General features: G+C 42.7%; 1 protein-coding gene across 1 annotated transcript in view; it reads right to left on the reverse strand.

The window, feature by feature from the left end:
* The window catches only part of LOC111869823, a 621,461-nt gene that overhangs the window by 466,852 nt on the left and 128,599 nt on the right, over positions 1-26,010 (reverse strand). The gene's annotated exons all lie outside the window — the stretch shown is intronic.

Consider the following 26,010-nt stretch of genomic DNA (forward strand, 5'->3'; position numbering starts at 1 on the left):
ATCAAGTGGAGGAACTATTTTGAAAGAGATTGTGGACCTGTCGTCTTGACAGATTACTGATGAATGAATGAATGAATGAATGAATGAATAAATAAATATATTATACGTAGGCCTTGTTTGCTACTTTCCATATTTTGAAAAAGAAATAAAAAAGCAGGCTTATGAGATCACCTTGCTGTGCGTGTGTCTGCATGCCTGCGTGTATATCATGACCCCTGAGGACATCTCAGTAGTGCACTTGACAAATCCCTCCCATCAGTAACACAAACACTGCAGGCTCTCAGTTTGTATTCTTTTATTGACTTCAATATATTTACATAGAAAGCTTCTCGCTACTTGTACCATATACGCAAATTGCAATGAAAGGAAAGAAGGCGGTTAGCTCTTCCAAGAATTTATTGTTTACTGATTTAACTTCCGTGTTTTTCTGTACTTTCGTTTATGTTCAGCTGTTGTGTGAGTATTCTTCACAGTCATGTTACATTCGCTAATTTGTCCACAACGCGTTTCGGCCACATACGGCCATCATCAGGTACATTAATTGTGAGATAATTTATTCCACTGTATTTCGATCATGTTAAGAGAAGCATTAATTATTTTTTTAACTAATGCTCGAATTACTCCAGTGATTCGCGTCAATAGATGAAATTGAAGTGCAGATGGGTTCAGGTGACATGATATACATACGAAGTTTCATGAAGATTGGCACAGCCGCTCAAGCAATAGTAAGGTTTTGCCTCAGAAGTTTAAAAGGCTGTGAAGTTTGTATTACTGATGGAAGAGATTTATGATGTACTCAGGGCTTAGGTGGCATGATATATATATAAAGTGTCCCAGGGTGTATATACAAAGTTCCATGAGGATCGGTTCAGACATTTAAATAACATTACGGTTAATAACTCACATCCGACTAGTACCGAGGTCAAGAAAACGTGGATCTGTACGTCCACTCCCCTATATGTCTTCATGGTATAGTGCTTAATTAATTAAAAGTAGGGACAATTTTACCTTTAACATTATCGCAACAATCTGAGAGGCTACAGGGTCCGTAGTACTGATGGGATGGATTTATCATGCGTGTCACTGATGTGACCTCAGGTGGCATATATTATACATACCAAGTTTCATGAAGATTGATTATTGTTGTTAGGGGGGATACACACAGACAGCAAGGTGATCTCATAAGCCTATTTCTATTTTTTTTTCAAAATATGGAAAGTAGGCTAAAAAGAGCAGACAGTAGTCTGTACGCTAAATATAACATCTGCGCATAAGCTTGTTAATGGTGATAAGATAAGAGTACATCCCAGCACTAAATAATATTTCTTTTGCATTACGTTCCTCAACAGTAAAGTGCACAAAAAGGCTAATTAGTAGGTCGATGCGGAAATTTCCGATGAACACGATCCGTCCGTCTTAAAGACAAGTGTGACGACACTTCACACTTCATCTATCGGCATGGCATCAGCATGTTCTTCAGAAACGTCGGCTTCCGCCTACAGCCACAAGATCTCACAACCAATCCCCGCTGTGAAAACCTCAAACTTAATGTCAACTTTTGCGGATAGAGGGTGTCGCGTGGTCAGCGCAACGGATCCCCACGGCCGTTAAACTCGGTTTTCTAGACGGGGGACGCTATTTCCTTGAAATAACTCCTCAGTTATCCTCATGAGGCTGAGTGGACCCCGTTCCAGACCCACTACTTCTCAGAAAATATGGTAGCGCCGGGAACTGAACCCGTGACCTCTGGATCTATAGCCAGAACTCTGACCACTAGACCACAGAGGCAGTTTATAAAATTCCCATTTCATAGTTTCGTTCAAAAGTTTGTTGGCTTGCAAGTGGCCAAAAGAGCGTGCGTTATCCACCGAACAGGGCCACCACAACATGTCTGCCACTTTCCAAACGAATGAGAACTGCTACGTTATTGCAATTGCAGAGTAGCATTACTTCGATCAATGTCCGATTACTTTCACTACTCGTAGATCATATATCATGTGCTATCCACATTAAGGAAGTCCTAACCTCTAGCGATACGGCGACCCGGCTCGTACGCAACGAATTCGTGACTTCTCTAAGAAGTAGAGCTCCAACTGCATTATTTTCATATGCAACAAAACACAATCAAGGTATTGCTTATCCAAATACAAATTCCATTTTCGAACTGAAAACAAAGAAAGAATGAATCACGCTTCTCAAGAAAGTTATAGATACTATCATCAAGGAATAGATAATTGTAATTAAACCGCAAATTGCTGTAATCAGTAGATAAAACAGCTTTTGTACTGGTAGGTGCGTGCGTAAGGGAGTCTACATTGCAGCAGAAAGTATCGCACAACTTACGTGCCGAATTCGAATCAAGAAATGTAGGGCAAGTGAAACTACAATGAAAATGGTACTATTTACCTTATGCGAAGTCCAACTCCACAATCAGAGATTCGATTAACTACTCTCTCTCCCAATATCAAGGACAAAGTAATTAAACTGTGTTATGTCCAATGTTCTTGTTCGCATATATCAGGTTTGCCAAGTGTAATGAATGTTCATAAAAAGTACCTGTCAGGTACATTATTTTACCCCATTTCATTAGTATTAATGGAAAAAAACTTCATCCTCTTCGTGAATATACAAGGGGTCTTCAAATGCTGATCCCAGTGGCCGCGCGGTCTAGTGCATCAATCGTCTTCCCCCGCTCGAACGCTGAGATCATAGGTTCGAATACCACTCGAGACATGGACGTCTGTGCTCGTTTATTCTAATGTTTGTGATGTTCTGTGTGTAGTTAGCGGCCTTGCGAAGGGCTGATCTCCCGTCCTAGGAGACCTACGGGGTGTGTATATGATTAAGAAACTGAAAAAGCGGCCAAGGTTCAAATGGCTATGGTGCCTTAGACAGATATATTCCTTAATATATGACACATTGTTGAACATCAAAAGACTGATTGGATATTCATGATGGGGCACGGGCGTACTGGGGGAGATGATGAAGAGTGTAGTGGTTGGCCACATATCAAGAGTTGTTACGTCTTGCTTGGGCGTGTTGCTGGCAGAAACTTCCAGGAAATCAGATCAAAATGGGTGATGCATTAGAAAACCCACGTACGGGAAACGGAAGGTCCGGATTATGGCACAAACGACACACGTGTCTTTATTTACATATTTTTACATTATTAATCAATTTATTTATTTATAGTTTATATGAGTTGAGGGTATTAGAAGACAGGGCGTGGAGAAGAATATTTCGACCTAAGCAAAAGGAAGTAAGGTTACCATGGAGACACATGAATGATGAAGAACTTCACAATGTATACTCTACACCAGCCGTGTATAACATGCGGACGGCGGGTCGCATGCGGCCCCCATAGCCACAAAGTGCGGCCCCTCAACTTTTAGAGCTAATTGATATTAAAATTAATATTAAAATTTTAGTAGAAATAATTTTTGTAAAGAAAATTTTCCTACAGACCAGAAGACAAGAAGTCTCACGCAGACATAAATTAGCAGGCTGCAGGAAATTCAGTGTTTTGCTATTTCTAACACAATTTCTTGTGTAATCTCTCGTTTCACATATTGAAAAGCTGTTTGATACTTGGCAAAAATGGCATTCTCTTGCTTTTTAAAACTGTAAGATATGTGATTTTAGGTAATTATATTGAAATTATTCCTAAATAATAAATAGAATTAAATTTCCTTGTATCAAAATCTAATGTATATTTCTATTTTGAAGTGCGGCCCTGGACTATTATTTATAGGGCTGAGGTGGCCCTCTGTACAAGTTGAGTTTGACATGCCTGCCCTACATCCAACATTATTTGTACGATCAAATTAAGATGGATGAATCTGGCGGGGAATGCAGTACGCCATGGCGAAAGTGCGAAACGCATGTAACATTTCAGTCTAGAAACCTGAGAGGAACTGATAGCATGGGAGAACCTGGCTTCGATCAGAGAATAATTCAGCAAGGAATTCCGTGCAGAACCCCTGAAGCATGCTTTGCTGTTGCAGAGATTTCTATTCTTACAGATTTGTTACCAATTTTATATTTCTGAATAACTTTCTGCTTACACGAAATTTACGGAATGGAACCCCGAAATTTCACACCCTTGTCATGCTTGTACTTGTCTGACTTGCAACCACTTACCGAAGTGCTTTTCCCATCACAAGTTCGCCTTCGGAGCAACTTCTTCGCGGTCTAGGCATTCAATGGGTGGTCCAGAATCCCAAATTTGAAGCTGTGCCCACTAACAAGTGGAATGCCGCTTCGTCAGAGAATACAGCTCTGTTCAAAATAGCGATCTTCTGCCGTTACATTTGCATATGTCATTCTGGCAGACTAAAACAGAGCTGTCCATCAGCTTTAGCAACGCGTTGCACCATCTGCAGCTTAAAATACACAAAAAATAAAACGACTTCTCTGTCACTTCAGCCTGTACCGCGACGGATTTTGGGCTGGACGGCTGGGGTTCGATTCCCGGCAGCGGCAAGATATTTATCTTCTATGTGGCGTTCAGACCGGCTCTTAGGCCCATTCAGCCTCCTATCCAATAGGCACCGGGGACGCTTTACCAGGGTGAAAAGTGGCCAGGGCATGGACCTGATCACTCACCTGCATGTAGTGTCGAGGTCAAGAACAGTGGTGCTATATCACCACTCCCCATTGCGTCTTCATGGTGTAGTGCTTAATTAATTAAACACAGGGACAACTTTACTTATTACCGTGTCATTGGTAAGGCGAACATTGTTCTCCTCTTCTATCCTATTGCAGCGAATTTAAAACGCACGCAGAAACGCTGTACATATTGAGAGAAGGCTCCGAGACCAGTGTGTATTGTACTTCAACTAGATTACCTGACAGAAAATCAGCAGTAGTTGATTACTAAATTTACACGTAAGACTGCGTAAGTCAGAGGGGCGTTTAAGGAAAGTGCAGGTGAGCATATTTACATATGAATGGCCCTCAAGAAAGCAGAAGTTCTAACTGTGTGCCACGCCCTTCTCGTGCCTGATCAATACTTCTTACAGTAATAACATAACTGGACTGATGATTGTATTCACGGTAAAATTAAAAGACGATTAATTTCCGGATAAGTTGCTACCATTTACATCAGCATTTCTGTTTCTTGGCTAATCTCCTAGCAGTTTCAATATGGAACTCGTGCTCTCACATTAATGGAACATGGCCCAAGAATGTCTCATAAAGTGTTCAGAAAGATATTTCATCCTAGGAGAAATGAAGTAAAGAAGAACTGAGAAAATTACATACCCCACACCACGACACTCGTGGATTTTGGCGATTAAGTCATGAGATGGGTGGGATATAAATACACACACGTCAATACGAAATTCATAATGTGATTTCATAAGAAAATCTCATAACAAAAATCCACTCGAAAGATCTACGTATATATGAAATAACAGTATTATGAGTTTAGAGAAATACGAAGCGAGTTGCCCGATGAGGTAAATTTTTTCACTTGGTATGTCAGCCACTAACTGGACTACTGTACCAGCCCCAAATTATAGAGGATGATGAATGTGGTACAGTCGGTGGCATGAGATTTGGTAGGGGAAACCGAAGTACTTGGAGAAAATCTGCCCCATTTCCACTTTGTCCACCACAAATCCCATATTATCTGATCTGGGATGGAACCTGGGCCGCCGCGGTGGGAAACCGGCAACCAACTTCCTGAGCTATTGCAGGGCTTGTAACTGGAGTAAGTAGGACGGTTAGACCAGGGTATGAGACAGTAAGAGAGAGGACTGAAATATAATTTACTGTGAGGAAACATTGCAGAACTCAACGTCAGCGTTCGTACTGAGAGTATGGACAATGACAGAATATTAAAAGCAGTTCAAGGAGTAATAACGAAGTCGGGATGACTTGGAAAGGTATGAACAGGTGAACTGATCAGGTGAAAGGAAAGGCGTTATGAGGTGACAACTTTCAAAAGAAGGAGGCCCAATTAGAGAACATAATAATGATAACTCCGATACCTGTGAGGAAAGCAAGGAAATCTGCTGAAATCGTCACAAAAGGCACTCAGCAGGCGACTCGAGGGCCTTCTAAAACCAGAGAGAACACGCAACACGTACAACGGCATTTAGTCTGAAGTCACATGAATGAAGGTGTCTGAGGCATGTAAGACTTCTGTATCATTAATGTGGGTATCTGAGCGGTATACTCAGTGTTGCTTATGTGGAGACGAGTGCACTGTTGTAATAGTGTGGTGGTCATGTGTATTCCGTAGTTAAGCAGCAGAGCAGGAAGGCGCTTTAAATATTCTTTGGAAGTTGTGCACAGGCTCCCGGCGTCTAGCCAGCCCACCGCACAGACCGAACAAATGACTGTAATCCGATTGATTGTGGAACGAGGCGCCCGCTGGCGAACTACGTGTATGAACGATTCGAATGCGAAGCTCCGACCGGTCTGCCGGCGCAGAGAGTTCACTCCGCAGCTTAAGAGAGAAGCACTGCGTGTCAGCCGCCCCGCACCCTTAGGGAGAATACATAATGGTGCCTGTATATTTCATCAAGTGTTCATTACTTTCATAATAAAATACTGTTCTCTGTGACCTTTCTGTTTTCATCTGTTTTTTTTTTTTTATTATTCTTAGTGGGGTGAGGAGCCGGGATAGCGTAGTCGGTATGGCAACTGGTTACGGGTTGGTCGACTAAGGGGTCGGAATTCGAGTCCCGGTAGGGTAGAGAATTTTCTCTTCTCCACGTTGTCCAGACCGGCTCTGGGGTCCACCCAACCTCCTATCCAATGGGTCCCGCTGGTTATTTTCCCGGAGGTAAAGCGGCCGGGGCGTGAAGCTGACCACTCACCTCCAGTCAGTGCTGAGGTCAAGAAAATAGGGATCTATACATCCATTCCCCCATACGCCTTCATGGCGTAGTGCTTAATTAGTTAAGCAAATGGACAACTTTACCTTAGTGGGACGAGACTGAGTCCACTTGGTACTGCGGCCACTAATTGCCTATTGTACCAGCCCTAGATAACATATGATTGTGGGTGTGGAGCAACTGGCTAAATGAAAACTGGCAGGGGAAATCGAAGTACTCGGAGAAAACCTGCCCAAGAACTTTATCCACCACAAATCCCACACTACCAGACCCGGGATCTAACCCGGCCCGCCGCGGTGGGAAGCCAGCGACTAACCGNATAACCGCCTGAGCTATGGTGCGGCCAAATCTGTAAATTTAACCCCGCCATACACGGAAACCGCTTTCCGCTCAACAAACCTGAGTATCCTTGAAGTACTGGGATACATCAGTGTAAGGAGCGGCTAGACATGACGGCTGGGATCTGTACTAGGTACGGCAGCAAACAGAAGATCAATATAAAGGAATCCGTGTAATGCAAGGCTTCTCGCAAAAACAGCATCAATATCTTCCATTCATATTTGGAAATATAATATTTTGAAGGATATAAGAAAGAAAATAGCAAAGTGATGAATAACGAAGACTTCGACAACAAACAACGTGTCAAAATTATTCCATGTTTACGCACTGTAAATATTTCGACCTAGACCGGCGTAATCTGTAATGCACCAATAGGACGCACGCTCCGGTCACCGAGGTATTACAGACACAACACTGCCCCCTTTTCCTGTATTTTCTGAATACAAACCCAGTATGCTAACCACTACATATCGAGACAGGGGCCCAACACTGGGTACGTTCCTGAGCCAGTTCAATATAACTTTCATTACCCGAAAAATCGACCATAATGTTATTTTTCCATCTTATTCTTGGTTTTCAAATGGACGCTAACCTTCATCCGTGGCCTTCCAAATAATCCGCCCAGTTCTAAGACATTCATAAATAATTCATTTTAGGGTGAAGAGTTGTTAGTCTTACACGCAACACCCAAATAGACGGATCACTCACAGCTGGCTGGCTCCCCTCGGCTGTTTGTTCAGCACACTCGAAGCATCAGTAACCGAAAGTCATCTTCTTCACCCGCTACCCGAGGGCTCGCCAAGCTGCAGCGACAAGTCACACACTTATCTCTTTAATGCCTTTCCTTTACAAATATCTGAAAACAACTGGAAGAAGCCCGCTGAACGTTCAATAACAAGTCTCTTATAAAATTTCTTCGTGTATTCCTTTCTCATACTCTATATTTGCCCTAGAGAGTACGAAGCTACATTCCGAGAATGTCGTGTTTAATTCTCAATTAGTGACATGTAAGTAAAGTTGTCCCTGTGTTTAACTAATTAAGCACTACGCACTCGGCGCTAAATGCAGGTCAGTGGTCAGCTTTACGCCCCTGGCCGCTTTACCCCTGGGGAAAGAGCCTCCGGTACCCATTGGATAGGAGGCTGGGTGTGCCCCGGAGCCGGAAAGGACGACGTGGAGAAGATAAAATTCTTGACCCTACCGGGACTCAAAATCCGACCCCTCGGCCGTCTAGCCCGTAACCAGTCGCTATCAGACTGCGCTATCCCGGCTCCTTAGCGACGTGTAGTCGTCAGTTATTCTTAATAACCGGATTATTCATTCTACCTAACATAAATATACAAATTCAGTTCATATAACAGGAAACAATGCGTCTCCATTACAAAGTACAGACGACCAATGCTGTTTAGCAAACAGTCCCTCCTCATTTTGACAATCACAAAAATCCCATTGTTATGCTAAAGCAAGAGGTTCATATAGGGCAGGCTCTGCTTAAACAATCAGATCATGAAACAAGAGTGGAGATGCGTATCCCAATGAAGAGAACACACAGACATTCCAAAAGCGTCTCTTTGCTGTTTGCGTATCTCAGATGTCCCTGATGTTCAAATATTACAAATACACGCTAGCCTAACGGTTTCTCATATTTCTTAGAACTGCTGGGTTTTTGGGCTATGTCCATTGTTCGGTATTCTGAAAACTAGTGAACACAACGTTTCGGAAACTGCGTCTGTTTCCGTCTTCAGGTGAGGAAGGGGAGACATCTACCCTGTTTGGTCCCTTAAAAAGAACTAATCTCAATCACAAAGGTACCCAACAGAATAAGTGCCAACACCTTCACCTCAGGACGGAAAAAGATCCAGTTTCTGAAACGTTGTGTTCTCTGTCTGCTGCAGAATTGGCGGCTCCTCCAGAAGGGCTCAGCTCCATGAGCAAGTAAGTACACACCAGCGTTAGAACCCTCTGGAATCTATTCATACTCCCTGATACATAACAGGCGGAGGAGCAGTGTCTTACATCTACGTGTAGAACGTAAAATCGTATGTTACGTCAATATTTCAATACAAATTAAAGCATAAAGATGAGGGATGTGGAATGTGACACCGCGTAGCTTGGTAGGCAGACTCTACCGAAACGTTCAAACGTATCTACCAAACTATATGACGTCATATTCCAGAGCGACGCAACCGTTATATTCAATGCCGTGAGAACGTCAGATCTCATGCATTACGTTTCCTGAGTATGAGTTTAGTACCTAAATTACACTCGTGTTCAGACGTAAGGTCATCGGTCACAAACTTCACGTTCCACACGACGTTCACACGATTACAGCTTTGCGTATGTGGTAATAAAGGTCAAAGAAATAAAGGGTAAAAGATACAAAGAACTGTGAATGGAAACTGCGCCAACTTCACCTTCAAATCTTGTAAATATAAATAGGTCGTACTGGTTGGCCCTAAGGGCTGGGAGCTCTAAGCGTCATGGCAACTCTTTGCTGACCTGCAGGACGGGGCCTCAAAAGGAAAGGCTGTACGTGTTCCGACTTCATGAACTTCGGACCCACACGGCACACAGCCCATTACGAATCACCTTTCACGCTCAGCACTATGCATATCTAAATTAAAAATTCTGAACAACTGAAGAAGTAAGTAAATTCCAGTTGTTTCCGTATCCTGGATAATCGAGAAAATGTTAACATATAGGGCGAAACAAACATCTGTTTATAATTATGCTCTACATTAAGGGGCTTCCCGGTTTCGATCCTAGGCCCGGATGCTTCTTATTTCGATTTTGAGCTCCGTGGTTTCACTCAGCTCTCCAGAAATGTGCTAGAACAATATTTTAAAACAGGCCAGAGCCGGTACCTTTCACATCTTATACAATTCTTTATTCATTGCCATTTTGCTATTCAACGCTACTACATAACTGACTCTGTGTAGGACAGTTCTTCTTGAGAAGCTGACAATCGCTTAGCTGATCAAGGTATTCACCACCTTTTATGGAACCCAAAGGATCATTACTGTGTTCGCAAGTGGCCGATACTGGTCCTTATTCTAAGCCAGGTGAACCCAGTCGACCCCTTCCAAATCTGTTTCTTTAAGATTAATTTTAACATTCTTCTCCCATCCACACCTATATTATATCTTCCAAGTGGTTCCTCCCGTTTTGGTTTCCTGGCTAAAATTTCATGAAAATTGACCTAATAGGTGTAACATACAGAGATCATTTAAGATTAAAGCAAGTCTCGCTTACTGACGTGCTAACCAATCAAGATTGTTTTTTTCTCCCGAGTGATTTGACGTCACACTATTCTGCTGTGAGATTCACACTCAGAAACAAGCACAGTAACTTCCTGTAGGATCGAAAGGTCCAAACCGATTTGGCGACACCCCCTGCCTTCTTCTTCATGGGTTAATTCGTATGTTATTTAAGGATGGTGTTAAAAGTACAGAGGTTACTTAGCGTCAAATTTGATAGATATCCGAACGTCCGGATTCACATATCGGCCCGGAAAACAGCTATCCTATCTGATCCCGAGATTTCCACAATCTCTCTAGGCAAATGTGTTGGAAATTTAAACTAGGCCACCACTCCTTCCTTCGCATCCTTTCCGGTTAGTTATTAATTAATTATCATATTGTGAAATGGCGCCCGAAAACCAGAATAGTGAAGTCAGAAGAGGCATTCATTGCTAGGCAACGACTCGGTAAATACATTCCCGCGGCAACGAATACGCAAGCAACAATCGAGTGACTTCGGTGGCTATACAACGGCGCTGTAAACACGCCTTCCCAACAAAAGGGAGGCTGTGCTTTCTGCGTGGTCCGTGCAAAGCGGTTATAAGGAAGAGTCCAGTCGAGCGTCGAAACGCCAGCCTGGCAGGATATGAGCTTGGGGGCACCTGGAGATGGAACCGAGAGAGTCGGCAGTCCAAGGCGATTTAGAAGAAATTGTAAGAAGGGAATTAGGCAGTGAAAAGAAGACCATGTGTGATCTGAAGTGACAGTGAGTCTGTTATAAAATCCGTTGCCAGGATACTGCTAGTGAAGACTGAGAACGTTAGTGCGTAACGGTGAATTGTAAAGTGTGTGGAAATAGAGATATCGCTATAATTGCTTGTAGTCACGAACTGAATGTATAAATCCAATCATCCAATCCGAAAACCGCCTATAAGTCAGGCGATAACTCCTACACGTGACAATATAAGATATTTGAATTATAAGAGGTGTGATGATCTGGTGAGTAGGTGAGCATTTATAAATAGGAAGGCCAATATCTATTTCAGGGAAGTATACCGATATTCGGAAGACCGTGGGGNCGCTGCACAAACCTGCCCGATATTATATAATGAACAAGACTTGATATCTGCAACAAGTTGCGAAAGTTGAAATCCGTGATATCTCTAAGATTTCACGTGATGTACCGAGCAGGCTGGTCTAGCTGTAACGCGCTAGACTTGTATCTGGGTGATGCTCACTTCGAAAGATGGACAAATCTCCGGGTTTCCGTTGGTTTCCATCAGTCCAGCCAGACAAATGTCGGGATATCACCGCAATTAGGCCAAGACTGCTACCGAATTCATTCGTCGTCCTATTGTACCGCGCTATACAGTACAGATATTGAGAACGTCGTAATATAAACCACAAATCACCCATCGGATGGTGCTTAGGCACGAACAGATTTTTGTTTTCCTTTCGTAAGGCTGTATACGTACATACGCGGCTGGCCACTACAGTACCTACTGCGCAACTCGTAGGAAGAGCAGGCGCGATGGAACCTCAACAACCGTGACTAGCCCATCCCACGGGGCACGATCTTACCGGGCCACCTTCTGAGCGTGGAAATTACTCGCATTGAAATTCAAGTACTTCTGAGATGCACATTAACTATGAGGCATTATGTATGTCCAGCAGGACCATGCGGAGTGTTCGTTCTTGGAGAAAGGCTTCTGTTGTTCTCTACTAAACCCCATTAGACGTTTCCATTCACTTCTTGACAGAAATTTACAGGTGTATCTATAAGTAAAAGCAAATAAAGTACAGGTAATTTTACTTCATCTCAAAAGCGATGTTGGCAGCTCTGAAGAAGCTCATACAGACAATAAGAGCCCTTTCTACGTTCACACCTACTTGTTGTAATTGCCTGCAGGCCTACTGGGACATATTTGAGGCTGTGGGCACTCGAACAGAATCGAGTTCAGTCGAGAATAATCGAGTCTGACTCAGTATAACGCTATAGGGGCATACCCTCAGCATCACGCCATTCGCCTCGTGCAGTGTGACAGAGTACACAGGGCTTATACGAGGTGATAACGGAAAGTTCCAGGATTGTTATTGTTGGAACTGCTCGGTGAAAGAAGGCGCTTTCTGCGTGCAAAAGGACACAATGCAAAGTATATTCATAAATAAATGTTTCCTGTTTACGGTGGGAAGTGTCTGTCGCGTAAAACGGTTCATTACTTGGTGGCAAATGTTCCGCTGATGACGAAATGGTTGAAGCGGTCAGGAAGTGGCTGAAACAACAGTCAAAATACTTCTATGCTGCGGGTTTCGAGCAATGCTAAGCGATGAGACAAGTGTATCAATGTTGGCGGAGGATATGTCGAGAAACAAATGGCTTTTTCCAGGTTAGAATATCAAACGATTTACGTCTGATATCCTTTTGTGGCCCATTTCATGACTCTCCCTCGTATAACCTCGTATAAGTGGTTGCCTATCATCCTGTCCGTCTATTATTTGCTAGAAGATCACATAAGGTGCAATGCATAACGCGATCTTTGCCCAAATATTTAGTCGCTAGACAATCACGTTCTATTTGGAATTTATAATAATTATCACCATGCGGTACTGAAATAAGAATCTTACAATTCTGGATCAAATGGCAGCGGCTTATAAGCTTGATGTTTCAGCCATTATACTTCCTGTGGTGAGAACCTTGATACCTTAGTACAGGACACCCACAAACACTGGTAAAACGTTCGCCAGTAATCAGATCCTCTGACCGAACAGTAACGTCAGCATTAAGCTAGGATGGGGTAACTCAGCCAATGGAATTCCTTCGCCGGTGCGTCCCCACTGAACCAGGACGCCAAGAGCAATTGAGTGAAGGTGAAAGTGCATCTTCCATTGCAGATTTTCTTGTTATTTCCTGTCCCTGTACTCAAGGACACTTCAGGATATGTGGGAGTTGCTAAGGTGTGATCTCCGTATCCGTCCCACGTCAGACACATCTTCCAAGGCCAAACGCACAGATTACGTTGTTCTATAACCAATCCAATTCGGAGGCGGAACTAAGTGTGACTGCACGGGAAGGAACGAACATAGAAAGGAATGAAAGAAGAAAAAAGAAAAAAGAGAAAGAAATGAAGGAAGGAATAAATTAAGGAACAATTAAGTGAGAAATAAATATACGAAGGAAATATGGGTGAAAAGGAATCGCCTGTGAAAGGCGATTTACTACTGGCAAGCTCTCTAATAATGGAACTGAACTGTTGTCGTTATTATTCAAATTATTAATATTATTATTACATAAGTGATACTGATCAATCACCGGAAGACTGCCGACTGAGGCTGAGGCTGCTATTATCTGTTTACTTAAAGAGTTCTGTCTTCTAGGATATACCGTCGTGTAGTCCACTGAAAGTATACCAGCGTTTAGGAAGAACATGTCATCTCTATCTTCAGGATCGAAGAGTACGCCAAGCAAGAAAGAAACCAGCGTGAAGCAGGTGGCAAGCCGAGCTCTGCAACATGTTCCTCTAAATCATCGGTTGATTTTCAAAGAATACGGCGTTATATCCCAGAAGACAGAACTCTTCATGGCCACCGCTGTGAGAACCTCAAATCCGTTTATTTACTTGTGTTTACGTACGGAATCGAAGGAAGAGGAAGTCGTGCCAAGAAACGGCTGCTTGTATACAGCTTCCAAACTTTTCTCTCCCGTTCGTAAATGAGATCTGAGCCAGCTACATCCTGTTATTCAGCTCTCACAGATTAGGCCCTCAGGTTCAGAATTAATTCTGGAACAAATATCTTCAAGGCATAGCAGAACTCCTCAGAAGAGTTGGCCTATCGTAAGGCTTCTACTTACATAGAACATAAGGCTGCACCATAGCTCAAGCAGTTAGTCGCTGGCTTCTCATCGCGGCGGCCCGGGTTTGATCAAGTGGGATTTGTGGTGGACAAAGTGGCGCTGGGGCAGGTTTTCTCAGAGTACTTCGGTTTCCCCTACCAATCTTCATTCCACCAATTGCTCCACAATCACCCTCACCTATCATCTGGGGCTGGTACAATAGGCCAGAAGTGGCCGCAGTACAAGGGACTTAGTCCCACCCCACTAGCAATACACAGAACCTGTCAATCCTCTTCAAAATCATATACCCTTAGACAATGTGGTGCTGTGATAAATTTTTATTGTTGTTGTTTTTCTGTTGATGATGTATTGTTGCTAGTGATGTCAACAAAACAACGTCATCAGAGAAACTATCTTTTTCATCACTCAAGTAATTCTGACGTCTTGAAACTAAAATTTAAAGAAAAACGTCTACACTTGCAGAAATGCACGCTCCCGACTAAGTCCAGTGTACTTCATATAACGCAGCAACCGTGTCTGTTACTGCCCTCACATCTGCATACTGACACGAAAGTGTAATCATAAAATTCGATTACAGGAACACACAAACGCTCTTAAGATTAACGAAAGAATTCGAAGCAGGAATTTCAGGAATGCGGATATATGCCTATTTTTACGTATCTTAATATGTTCAGTTATACTTGTATTTTCCGTTCCAGATTAAAAAAAAAGGGGGGGGGGTTCTTCCCACAACACAAAAGGCATCCATTACGAGATGAAGCGGGCCGGCAGCTCCAGTACATTACCCCACCAAAAGTACCCATATTTTAAACTTCTTACAGAAACCGTAAGGGCCGCTACATCGCAAGGCTCTGTGTCGCTTCTACCTCACATCATGTACGGCCGCCATTTTGTTATTATCGACGACAATCAACTGGAACGTAAAATGGCGGTGTAGCCTTTTACATTAATACTTCAAAGAAGGTTACATGATACCTCATCAATGGTTTTCTAAGTTAATCCACTAGGACAAAAACACAAACGGCCACTGTAGTACTAGCATATTACAAGCTCAGCCGTCTATCATTACAAAGGATAGTGGGCTAAATACAAAGTAATTATGAACTTCACCTATACTTTAAAACAACCGATTTAATTCTTCAATAAAAATTCCAGAATGTTCTCTGATGAATTAAATTGCACACATGCGTAGACCTGAAATATCCTTGATCATTGTTGGCTACCGAAAATTAAACAAAAAGTTCTGGGAAGAGCTAATCGCCTACTCTCCTTTGATACGACATGAGCCGCACAAAATCGACGTCTCCAACAATTCTTGGTTCTTTAACGAATTGTTACCTAGCAACGACAGGGGGGATACACAGGCACACAGATGTATGTGTCCAACAATTCTTCTATTGTTGCGTATATTCGCTGCCGTAGGAATGTGTTCATCTAACCGTTACTCAGCAACGAAAGGTGGGATACAGGTACATACACACAGACTGATAGGAGGGATTTACGAAGTATGCCGCTGAGATGGGTTTAGGTGCCATGACGTACATACCAAGTTTCATAAAGTTTGGTTCAGGCATACAAAATATAATTCACAGACACAGACAACACGGAGATCGCATAAGCCTACTATTTATTTTTTTAAACAAGAAAAGTACGCCAAAAATTGCAAAATTCTCGAATGCAGTGATACAGTTGTACAATGAAACTGTGCAAATGCCAACCGGAACAATTTGTCAGGACTGTAGACAAAGTTTAAAATGTTCTGCCTAAAGAAATTTATGAATTGTGCAATGACAATAAAACGCGTTATCCTGGCTGTCCATGTGCCCATATTCAGTATCCCTTTTGCTAGTATACAACTTCGTGATTGCAAGAAATGGTGCACAGATTTCCTACTGTTTTACACGCCATTTGCCAAACTTTAAAACTGATTTTATATAGGTACTTCGGGTGTGTCTTATTTTTGCTCAAACCATACAGATCTACTCTAAGAGGGTTGTCCAAACAAATTCAGCGGCCTTCACAATTTTACATGTCTTCATTCTGTGTTTAAGGGAGGCAGTAACAAACACACGAAACAGAAACATCGGAAAAGGGAATCCAACATGAATATGACGAAATAACATTAATATCTGAGTTACGGGGAAACGTTAAAACCGTATCCTAAATTATTATGTATAGTGGTCAGAGTTCCTGGCTACAGACCCAGATTCCCTGAGAAGTAGTGGGTCTGGAACGGGGTCCCCTCATCCTCGTGAGGATAATGAGGAGCTACTAGAATGGAGAAGTAGCGGCTCCGGTCTAGAAACCGAGATTAACAGCCGTGGGAATCCGTTGCGCTGACAACGCGACACCCTCTATCCGCAAAAGATGGCACTAACTTCGCCCACATGCAGTGGTCGCTCTGTCGGTATAGTAAGCCTGTGGACTAAGAGCCACGGACTTTAGTTTTTTATATTTCTTAGCCTTACGCTGGGTCCACACGAGCGCACAAAATGCGTCCGTTGTAACGAACGTACTAATGACGGACGTTGCTGAAGACACCACACAGTTGCAGAATACGATGCGTAGTTTTTGTCTGCAATGAAACTACGCACCGCATTCTGCAACTGTGTGGTGTCCTCAGGAACGTCCGTCATAAAGTACGTTCGTTACAACGGACGCATTTTGCGCGCTCGTGTAGACGCTGCCTAACAAGGGGTGCGCGGTAATGTAGTTGGTTGAGGGGCTATGCTACAAGCCGGAAGGTCGCAGGTTAAGTTCCGACGAGGTCATTGGATTTCTCTCAATTGACCTAATCCTTCCAGCCGCACTAGGGCCCTGGGGTCGACTCAGCCTCTAACAGAAATGAGTACCAGGAATTAATTAAATAATTTTCCTGGGGAGTAAAGCGCGGCCGGCGCGTAGGGCTGACAACCTTACCGCCATCTTTCAGCCGATTGTCTAGATAATGTGGGAGCCTCGACGTCTCACAACCCTATGGGCCTTCATGGCCTGTTACAGAGATACCTTTACTTTTTTTTTACTTACTTTTACTCTTAACAAAGTTTTCTGCAATATCCATCGATCTGGGACAAACAGGCGCACATATTTAGAGCAGGAATTTCAACCAGTGCGAAGCCCATGATAAAAAAAAAATATTGAAATCTGCAATTAGCCTTCTATCATATGAATGCACTTTGTGCAAACAATGAATTTTACAGAGTACTGCAATACCGACCCAATCGATTTCTGACATAACCAGCTGTATGATGTCGCAGCCAGGGTCGGTTACCTTGTTAAATATTACGACACAGTTCTGTTGAAGACACAGCTGGAGGCCATCTATGCACCAGGCTCAGATAATTTACTTGCCGGGAGACCGCCAAGGTAAGTGTTCCACTAGACCGCGCGCAGCCAACAAAGATTCGCCTCCTGGCGTTCGTTTCGATTAACTTATGGTTCAGATCTGCAAGATTTTTTAATATCGATGCTGATAGTTTATCAAAATATTTCATATCGTGGCAAATGACAATGTAACAATGTATAATCTGAGAACTACTGTAGGAACGGTCACGAAACATATGGTTGTATTTATTTTCTTACTGTGTCAGAGACCGGTGCGCGAAATCCGGACCTCACGCTTAGCCTACATATGAGCTCAACCTCTAAGCTCGGTTCAGAGAGATTTCAACCATTCGCTGGGGGAGGTGGGGGTTAAACCGCCCACTTTCTCATAATTATTTTAGGTAATAAACAGATGTATATCAAACCTGGCAGGTCACGGTAGCCGAGCGGTCCAAGGCATGTACTGTCTTCGCTCGCTCGGTAGCCAGGATCGTGGGTTCGAATCCCACTCAGGGCATGGATGTTTGTGTGCGTTTTTCTGTGCTTGTGTACAGGTAGAGGCCTTGCGACGAACTGATCACTCGTTCAAGGAGTCCTAGCGTCTATAAAATGATCATGAAACTGAAAATCAGATGCCAGGGCCCAGGGGGCCTGTAGAGCCAGCGAAAAAAAAAAAAAATATCAAACCTGTGCGTACAGTATACCATTTGATGAATGGTTTTATTCGATACGATGCAGTAAACTCTTTGTTGGTATGAATATTCAGGTGAAAAACAGCCAGATCCCCCCCCCAAATACGGTGTAGGTCGCAGAACAACACAAGCACGAGAAGATACTTCACATGCTGCGTCATTACTGAAATCAAACCTGGCTCCCCTGACATATAGGTATTCGAGGAAGCCAAATTAATATCCTAAGCCCATCTGTACTGAGAATATTTGTGAAGAAGGTGTCTCTATGAGCTACGTGTGCCACTATCCCATGTTATGATGGGTGGCTGCTGGCCATACCGCTTATGCTTGCCCTTTCAGTAATGTGAGGTAACCTCAAATAATTTGCCCCTCCAAAAAGCAGTTTTGAAACAGGTATTGTGTTAGATTCGAATCCCACTCAGGGCATGAACATTTATTGTTTGTGTGTGTGTGTGTGTGTGTGCGTTTTTCTGTGCTTGTGTACAGGTAGAGGCCTTGCGACGAGCTGATCAACCGCCCAAGGAGTCCTGCTGAATGTCTAAGATCTAGCAAACCGAAGTGAAACAGTGAGTTTCATGGAGGTAGGCCAAGGCCCAAATTGGGGCTGTAGCGGAAAAGAAAAAAAAAGGGTTAGATCGAGCATTCCCCGTGCGAACATATCAAGTTTTGTTTTCTGACATATAACATGACGCTTATATGCTCCCCACTTAAAGTGAAGCCAGGCAACAGTTTAAACGAAACGCAATATAAAGCTAATGTCACTGATAATACACCGCACTTGCCTTCTGCTGAGAACCTGTCCATGAACCTGTACTATTATACAAAGCTTGAGAACGTACATAGCGTTTCAGATTTATTCTTTATTACTGTTAACTGGCTGCTAAGGTAAGCCGACTACGACCGCAGAACTGCTGATGGTCACGTTTCAGTTTCTGCCAATACAGAAACCGGCGGGGAAAAAAACCAGCTTTATTTCTTAGTTTATTTAAGGGCACTATCTCAATTCAGTATGGCAGTGTCGAATTAGAAGAGAACTTTGAATGATGAATTTGAAAAGGATACACAAATCCAAAAAAATGTCATGGGAAAACTGTAAAAACTCTCAGCCTCTCTCTATGGCTCTACAGCCCTTTGGGCTTGGGCCGCTTTTTCAGTTTCTTAGTCCAATACACAGTCGGTATGACCCATCGGATAGGGGATCAGCCCGTCGCAAGGCCGCTACCTACACACAGAACACCATAAACACAGAATAAACGCACACAGACATCAATGTCTCGGGTGGGATTAGAACCCACGACCCCAGTGTTCGAGCGGGCTAAGAGTTCATGCCTTAAACCGCGCGACCACTGTGATCGCCAAAACCATGTCAGGGCAGTGGAATTCCACGCTGAGAACTGAACCATGATCTATCCAATACGAACCAACCACTACAGCACGGCGTTCTGTGTGACATAACGAAATAAGACTCTGAAGTGTCAGAAGAAAATGCAAGTGCAGAATCCCCGCTGAATTTAATTCCCAAAATTTAAAGGGAATTTTTAAATATGGTGCCTTATGGAGACAGCTCCACATTCCACGCGCCCTGTAGCCTAAGGACCTGGGTAAGATAAGCAACAAAGCAAACGTTGTGGATCCAGATCCTCCAATCACAAAAGGGTGAATCTGACAAATAAAATTGTTCTACAAAATTTTTAAACGAAATAATGTCACTAGCAGCAGCAGAAATAGCATGACCGTGTGACGAATTATATGGGCTTTTGCAACATCCGATCCTGTAGTTAAAAAATTGAGAACACCGCTTTCTACACGGTCTATCTAATTCTCATTTTCTTACTGGCTTCACCATCTCCCCCATTTCATTCTAGTTCACGCAATAAAAATACTGCACCGACAACTCCTATGATTTTTACTTGCTTCGTCACTCAAAGAACTTAACATTCATTATTATACTTGCAGAGTAGACAAACTTCCCCAAATTTTCTCAAGAACTCAAGTTCAACTAAGTACGTCTTGGTCTTCCCAGCAAGAACAACGTGGGAAAGAGTGAGAAATAAAGTAGGTAAGAGAGAAGGAAAACAGGAAAAATAAATAAAAAAAACGACGAAAAATATGCCGTGAGCGAATTCTTCAAGATTTACCTTTACGTCTAAAAACACGTTAAACAGCATTTAGCTGACATCAACTGTTACAGGGACATGACATCAATAACCTGCTACTAAGAATCAGACCCAAGGATATACAAAATGACACACAAAATAATAACAGGATTCCAAGACAATCACGAAAAACCTTCTTCCTACTGAGGAACGATAGACAGGAGAATTACATGTTCCAGCTTTTTTTTGGAGAATGTATTTCGATGCTTATTATGCTAAGGTTCATGAAACACTTACTCTGAGTAACAGGTTGACCCATATAATGACAAATCTTTCTGTCTCTCTTCTTTACAAACGCGTGTTTGAAACTAATTAAATTTGGTGAAGGATGGCTGACTTCGCATATCAGCAATTTCATGTTACAACTTTCATTCAGCTATTTCAAGCAGGACAAAAAATGTCTCTTTGGACAACTTTGGTTGTATTCATCCTGCCTTAAATATGCAAATCACCAAGGAAAACACTTATGTGTTCTTCTTGCTGTGTACTTGTCAAATGTGAGTTTTATTTTAAAAATCTGAAACAGAAAATGACCACATAGGGCACATAAGTTTGTCACGCGTATGAGTGACTCTCGACGGGGTTTTGGATAATTGGAACAACTGACCACTTTTTTCCTTGGCACTACAGCCCCAGTGGGCCTAGGCCTACCTCCATGAACTTCTCCATTCACTTCGGTTGTTCTAGATCTTACACATTCGGTAGGACTCCTTGGGCGAGTGATCAGCTCGTCGCAAGGCCTCTACCTGTAGACAAACACAGAAAAACGCACACAAACATCCATGCCCTGAGTGCGATTCGAACCCACGATCTTGGCTTCCGAGCGAGCGAAGACAGTGCATGCCTTAGACCGCTCGGATCACTTACAGAACGTAACTACAAGTAACTACAAGAGTCTCATTGAGTTACACACTCCAAATATCACTGTAACTACAGCAGATATAAAGCTTTCTCAGTCGTCACAAGTTGTTTTCTGGTAACAGGGTTTAACACCGTCCGCTTACGTCCTTACCGTCTGGCACATATCCGTCTTTACTCCGTCCCGCTTATAACTCCTCAGCACGGACCACAGCAGAAAACACCGTCTGAAACAGTCCCTCTATTGTTGCGTGTTGATTCGTTGCTGTGGAGACGTGTTTGTTTGTGACTGTTACCCAGTAATGGCTCTACAAGATACATCAGAAAGATGTTCCAGTTATGGATTGCTCTGCGGAATTTCGACATGTAGATACAATACGATTTTCTGTCAGAGGTGTATGTAGTGCAGGGTACAACGTCCTGCGGTCCCACCTGTGTTCATGCATTCCTTCATCTATGTGATGGTAGGCCTATTATCAGACTATCGCCTGCGGAAACTGCGAGTGAGCCACACAAAATTGAGTCACGATTACCGACAGCCCGGCCGAGATATTAACCGCGCGCTTTCCGAGCACCTCTGCTCTGCTATTCTAGAGCGTTACCGCTACATCTAACTGCGTGGAACTTAGCCATTATTAACGAATGTCTTTTGAAGTTGGGGAATTCACCGCACTATATGAATATGTATCACAGACGTGGTTCGACGGCCAAGGATAAGAAATAAGCCTCTTCTGGAGTTGCTGTACTCGTAATGCACTAGGCGGTATATAACTTCAGCTGCAAAATATACGTCACCAACACGTCAAACAGATGTAACAGCTGCAGTTAAATTGTATACCTGAAGAGGCAGTGTTTTCCGAATTTCTAATTGGCATTTATGCCTGGCTTTAATGTCCATGTACCGCAGAAAACCAATTTAGTTTATTTTGTCGTATCCATATTGTACTGGATTCTTGTGACATAAAGGATTATTAAACATTCATACCGCAGAGCAACATACAAGAATGTTATTGGCAAAGCTAATTCTGGGGGGGGGGGAACGCCTACAACAGTTCATTTGCGAGAATATCCATACTGCGTTTCCACATCGCATTCAACTTTAACAGGATTATCCGTGAAAATTATGCATCAGCCGAAATCTTATGAAGAGGTATTTTGGTCTCAGCATTCAACAAAGAATCGCATGATGGAGCAAGCAGGGGCGAATTCCTGAACACAATGTAGATGACAACAAGAAAGAGTGGTCGGTCCGTCCCAAATCAAGCACCACATATTCATTTCTTTTGTCAAACAATGTGATGCATTGCAGCATTTTATTTTATGAGCATTAAAGTTGCGTCGCATCATACAACGCACGAAACTATAATTCAAACACTGGACAGAAAACACACAAACACAGAAGCTTCGTAAACTTCGTTCCCGTACAATTTTTTTCTTAATTATGTTCCCCAAATACTGTTTACTCAAATCAGTTCTTCAGTGGCTTAGTCTGATATTTCTCCTTAAAACTATATTTTCAAGATTCAATTCCTCCACTTTTTGTTTATATTCTGTGCAGTTTCTGAGGGTTCTTCCTGAAAATCTGTCACGAGTAAGTGAATGTCAAGTTTCTGTGGTTCTATTCCTCTGCTTAAACGCGTACTTAACCTACACATTACCTTGTGTCAGATAAAACTGGTAATATAACGTGTCTGGTCGTTATAACACCACTGCCACACCACACAACGGAATTTCCTTCTGCAAGGCACTTACCTGAAACAAGGACAAAATACAACCATGAGTGTCAAAAATTTTGCAAACGTAACCGTTTCTTAATTTCATCTAAATAATACTTAAAAATTCTGTTACTACTTCACCTAAAACATATTATTTCTCCATTACATACAAACACGAACCCGCTAATGTTGTTTAGGCAAATAATGGCTGTTTCTTCTGGGAACAATACAAAATACAGTACGGAGGAAAATGCATATGTTCTTCATGTTACAACAGATGATACATTGTGCTTTAAAGGGTTACAGTTTGCTTCAAGCCATGTTGAAGTGAGAGAACTCCAACCAGAACGCAAAGGGTGCAAATGTTTCAATAAGTTACCGAAACTCATTATTAAGCCATGGTAAGTCTTCAGGATGCAGATGGTGGAAATGGCCTCCAGATGCGGACAGACGCAAATAAATTGAAAAAACAACAGGAAACAAAGGGATGTCTTCCAGCTTTAAGATTGGGAGGGAGGCTAATGTGTTGCACCCATCGACCAAACTACATGCACACATAACAGAAGACAAAATCTTTAGAACTTCAGACAGAATGGACAGTATTCTCACGAACATTTCTAGACAGACAACAATGCATTACTGAAACATTTGCAGATGGCTCTACTGATCTGACGAACTTAAGAACGAATGTCCCTCATGCCAAATAACAAACTACAGCACAGTTGGCAACGCGAGACGTATGGTAATTACCCTTCACAAACAATACTGGAATTGCCTCAGAAGAGACTTGGATTCGTGTGTCGGGTGAGTGTGTGTGTGTGTGTGAGTGCAGTACCCAAGGCAAACAGGTGGTATGTCACTGCACAGGATGTGCCGCAAGTTGTTACACGAGAGACGGAAAGTAGTCTGCTAAACCAGGGAAGGGGCACTGCAAGCAATTTAAGTAGGTGTCAATAATTATCTCCATTCTATTTTTCCTATTTCATAAGGTACGGTACTCGTATCTGGCAGAGTAGTAACTTTTAACCCATCAAATATTTTCATGAAACTTGCTATGGATACTATACCACTAACGTCAAACCCATATTTGCACTATTCTTGGCAGCACAAATATTTAACTTGGTGTCGACACTGTCACTATCGCTGCTTAACGGGCCTATAGGATCCTGACATCTGTGCGATAACACATCTATGGAATAAGTGCAACATTCAGCAAGCTAATTCTTTACATAGCATCTACAACAGAAGAGCATGTAATTCTATCGTCAGCCAGTTAAGATACGTAAAGCTGTCGCTGTGCTTAACCAAGCACTATGCCATGAAAGCGTATGGGGTGGAGTGTTCAAATCCACGTTTTCTTGGACTCGGCACTAGTTGGTGGTGAGTGGTTAGCTTCACACCCCGGCCGCTTTACCCCCTGCGAAAGATTCCCCGGTACACGTTATATATAAGGCTGGGTAGGCTCCGGAGCCGGTCTGAACGACGTGGAGAGGAGAAAATTGTTGTCCCTAATCGAATTTCTCTGCCCTGCGCCTCGAACTGGATTTCTTGGTACTTCGCCTATATCCTTAGGCAGTTGAACCTGCCCTGTTTCCTTGAGATACAGTTTAATATTAGCCTCCCATCTACGTAAGCCTACCAAAATTGGAAGTGTCGACAAAATTTCGTTAAGACTCTCTACTATCAAATTTCACGAAAATTCGTTCAGCCGTTCTCGAGTTGTTACACGCGGACAAATACGGTGAAAATAAGTGGCTCATTCTTGCAACATTTCGTTTTTAACGCGCCAGAAATAAAACACTTTCATGTATATTAATATCACGCAGTCATCCCTCTTGAGGGCTGAAGACGTTCTTTTCACCTTCATCTGACCACCTTAATGCCAGTGAAGAGTAAGTACACAAAGCAGGGAGCTCTTCAGTACGCAAGTTCCCTTCCTCTTGTTACCGCCTGCTTCATAGGTTCAAACACCCTCCTCGGGCCTTCCGTCCCAAACATCCTCCATCTCCCGATCTCTCCTTTGCGTGCGAAATCAAACAGCACACGCATTAAGAACAGGTTAAATTATCAACTACTGCATTTCAAAACAGGTGATTATATTACGTAACACGAATACATATCCACCGTCAGTATCAATCACTATTCTAATAAAAGTAGTAAATTGATGTGTTGACAGGCTAGAAAAAAGCAACGAATCAATCAAGTTAATTGTGTGGTTGTTACTCCCGGAGCCATAACTGTAGCTTCTGCACCGAGTAATCTGTAGACTAACAGCGCTCACAAGGCCATCAGTGCGTTATTTGCTGTATCTCTTGCCAAACAGCGCGATGTACGTGTCCTTACTTCGGACATGAGTAATACGAGCAGATAAGACTGTATAAAAAGCACCGTCAACATGCAAAGTGGCCAGCTATACCGATTCGCCTACTTCTGGACCATTGGCCTACAACCGGCTTGTTTACTCTGTAGTTTGTTCCAGGGCGTGCCCGTTCTGAACGAATCTCCAGTTAGGTACTTCAGCCCGATATTTTGGGCATGTGAATGTACAGGTTTCCTTTGGTCCCCAAAATGAACGGAGCTTCGTTGTATTAACATCTTCTGACTGACGGGTGTTGGAAATGGAGAGGCACTCGAATCCAATCCACACACGCAGACCATATTTTGATAACAGCTGACTGCCGCCGGTATCATAACAATTGCAAATTTCCACGTAAGTACATCTACTTAATTTCCTTGTATTTATTACATGTTGCTAAAACTCTGACATGTTTCGGTCATACAAGATCGTTTTCAAGGGGTATGCCATATTTTATGTATATAATTTATGATTTGAAACATCAAAGTCGTAAATTTCTTTATACTCGTAAAAGCCTAGAATTAAGATTATGTTAAAATTCATATGTAGGCCGTAGTTACTGTAATTCACTTGAGTACGGTGTGTCGTGGGGAACGTGGTAGCGTAGTTGGTTGGAGCAATATGCTACAAGCC

Source organism: Cryptotermes secundus, unplaced genomic scaffold (genome assembly GCF_002891405.2).
Source record: "Cryptotermes secundus unplaced genomic scaffold, Csec_1.0 scaffold245, whole genome shotgun sequence".
NCBI classification, from domain to species: domain Eukaryota; kingdom Metazoa; phylum Arthropoda; class Insecta; order Blattodea; family Kalotermitidae; genus Cryptotermes; species Cryptotermes secundus.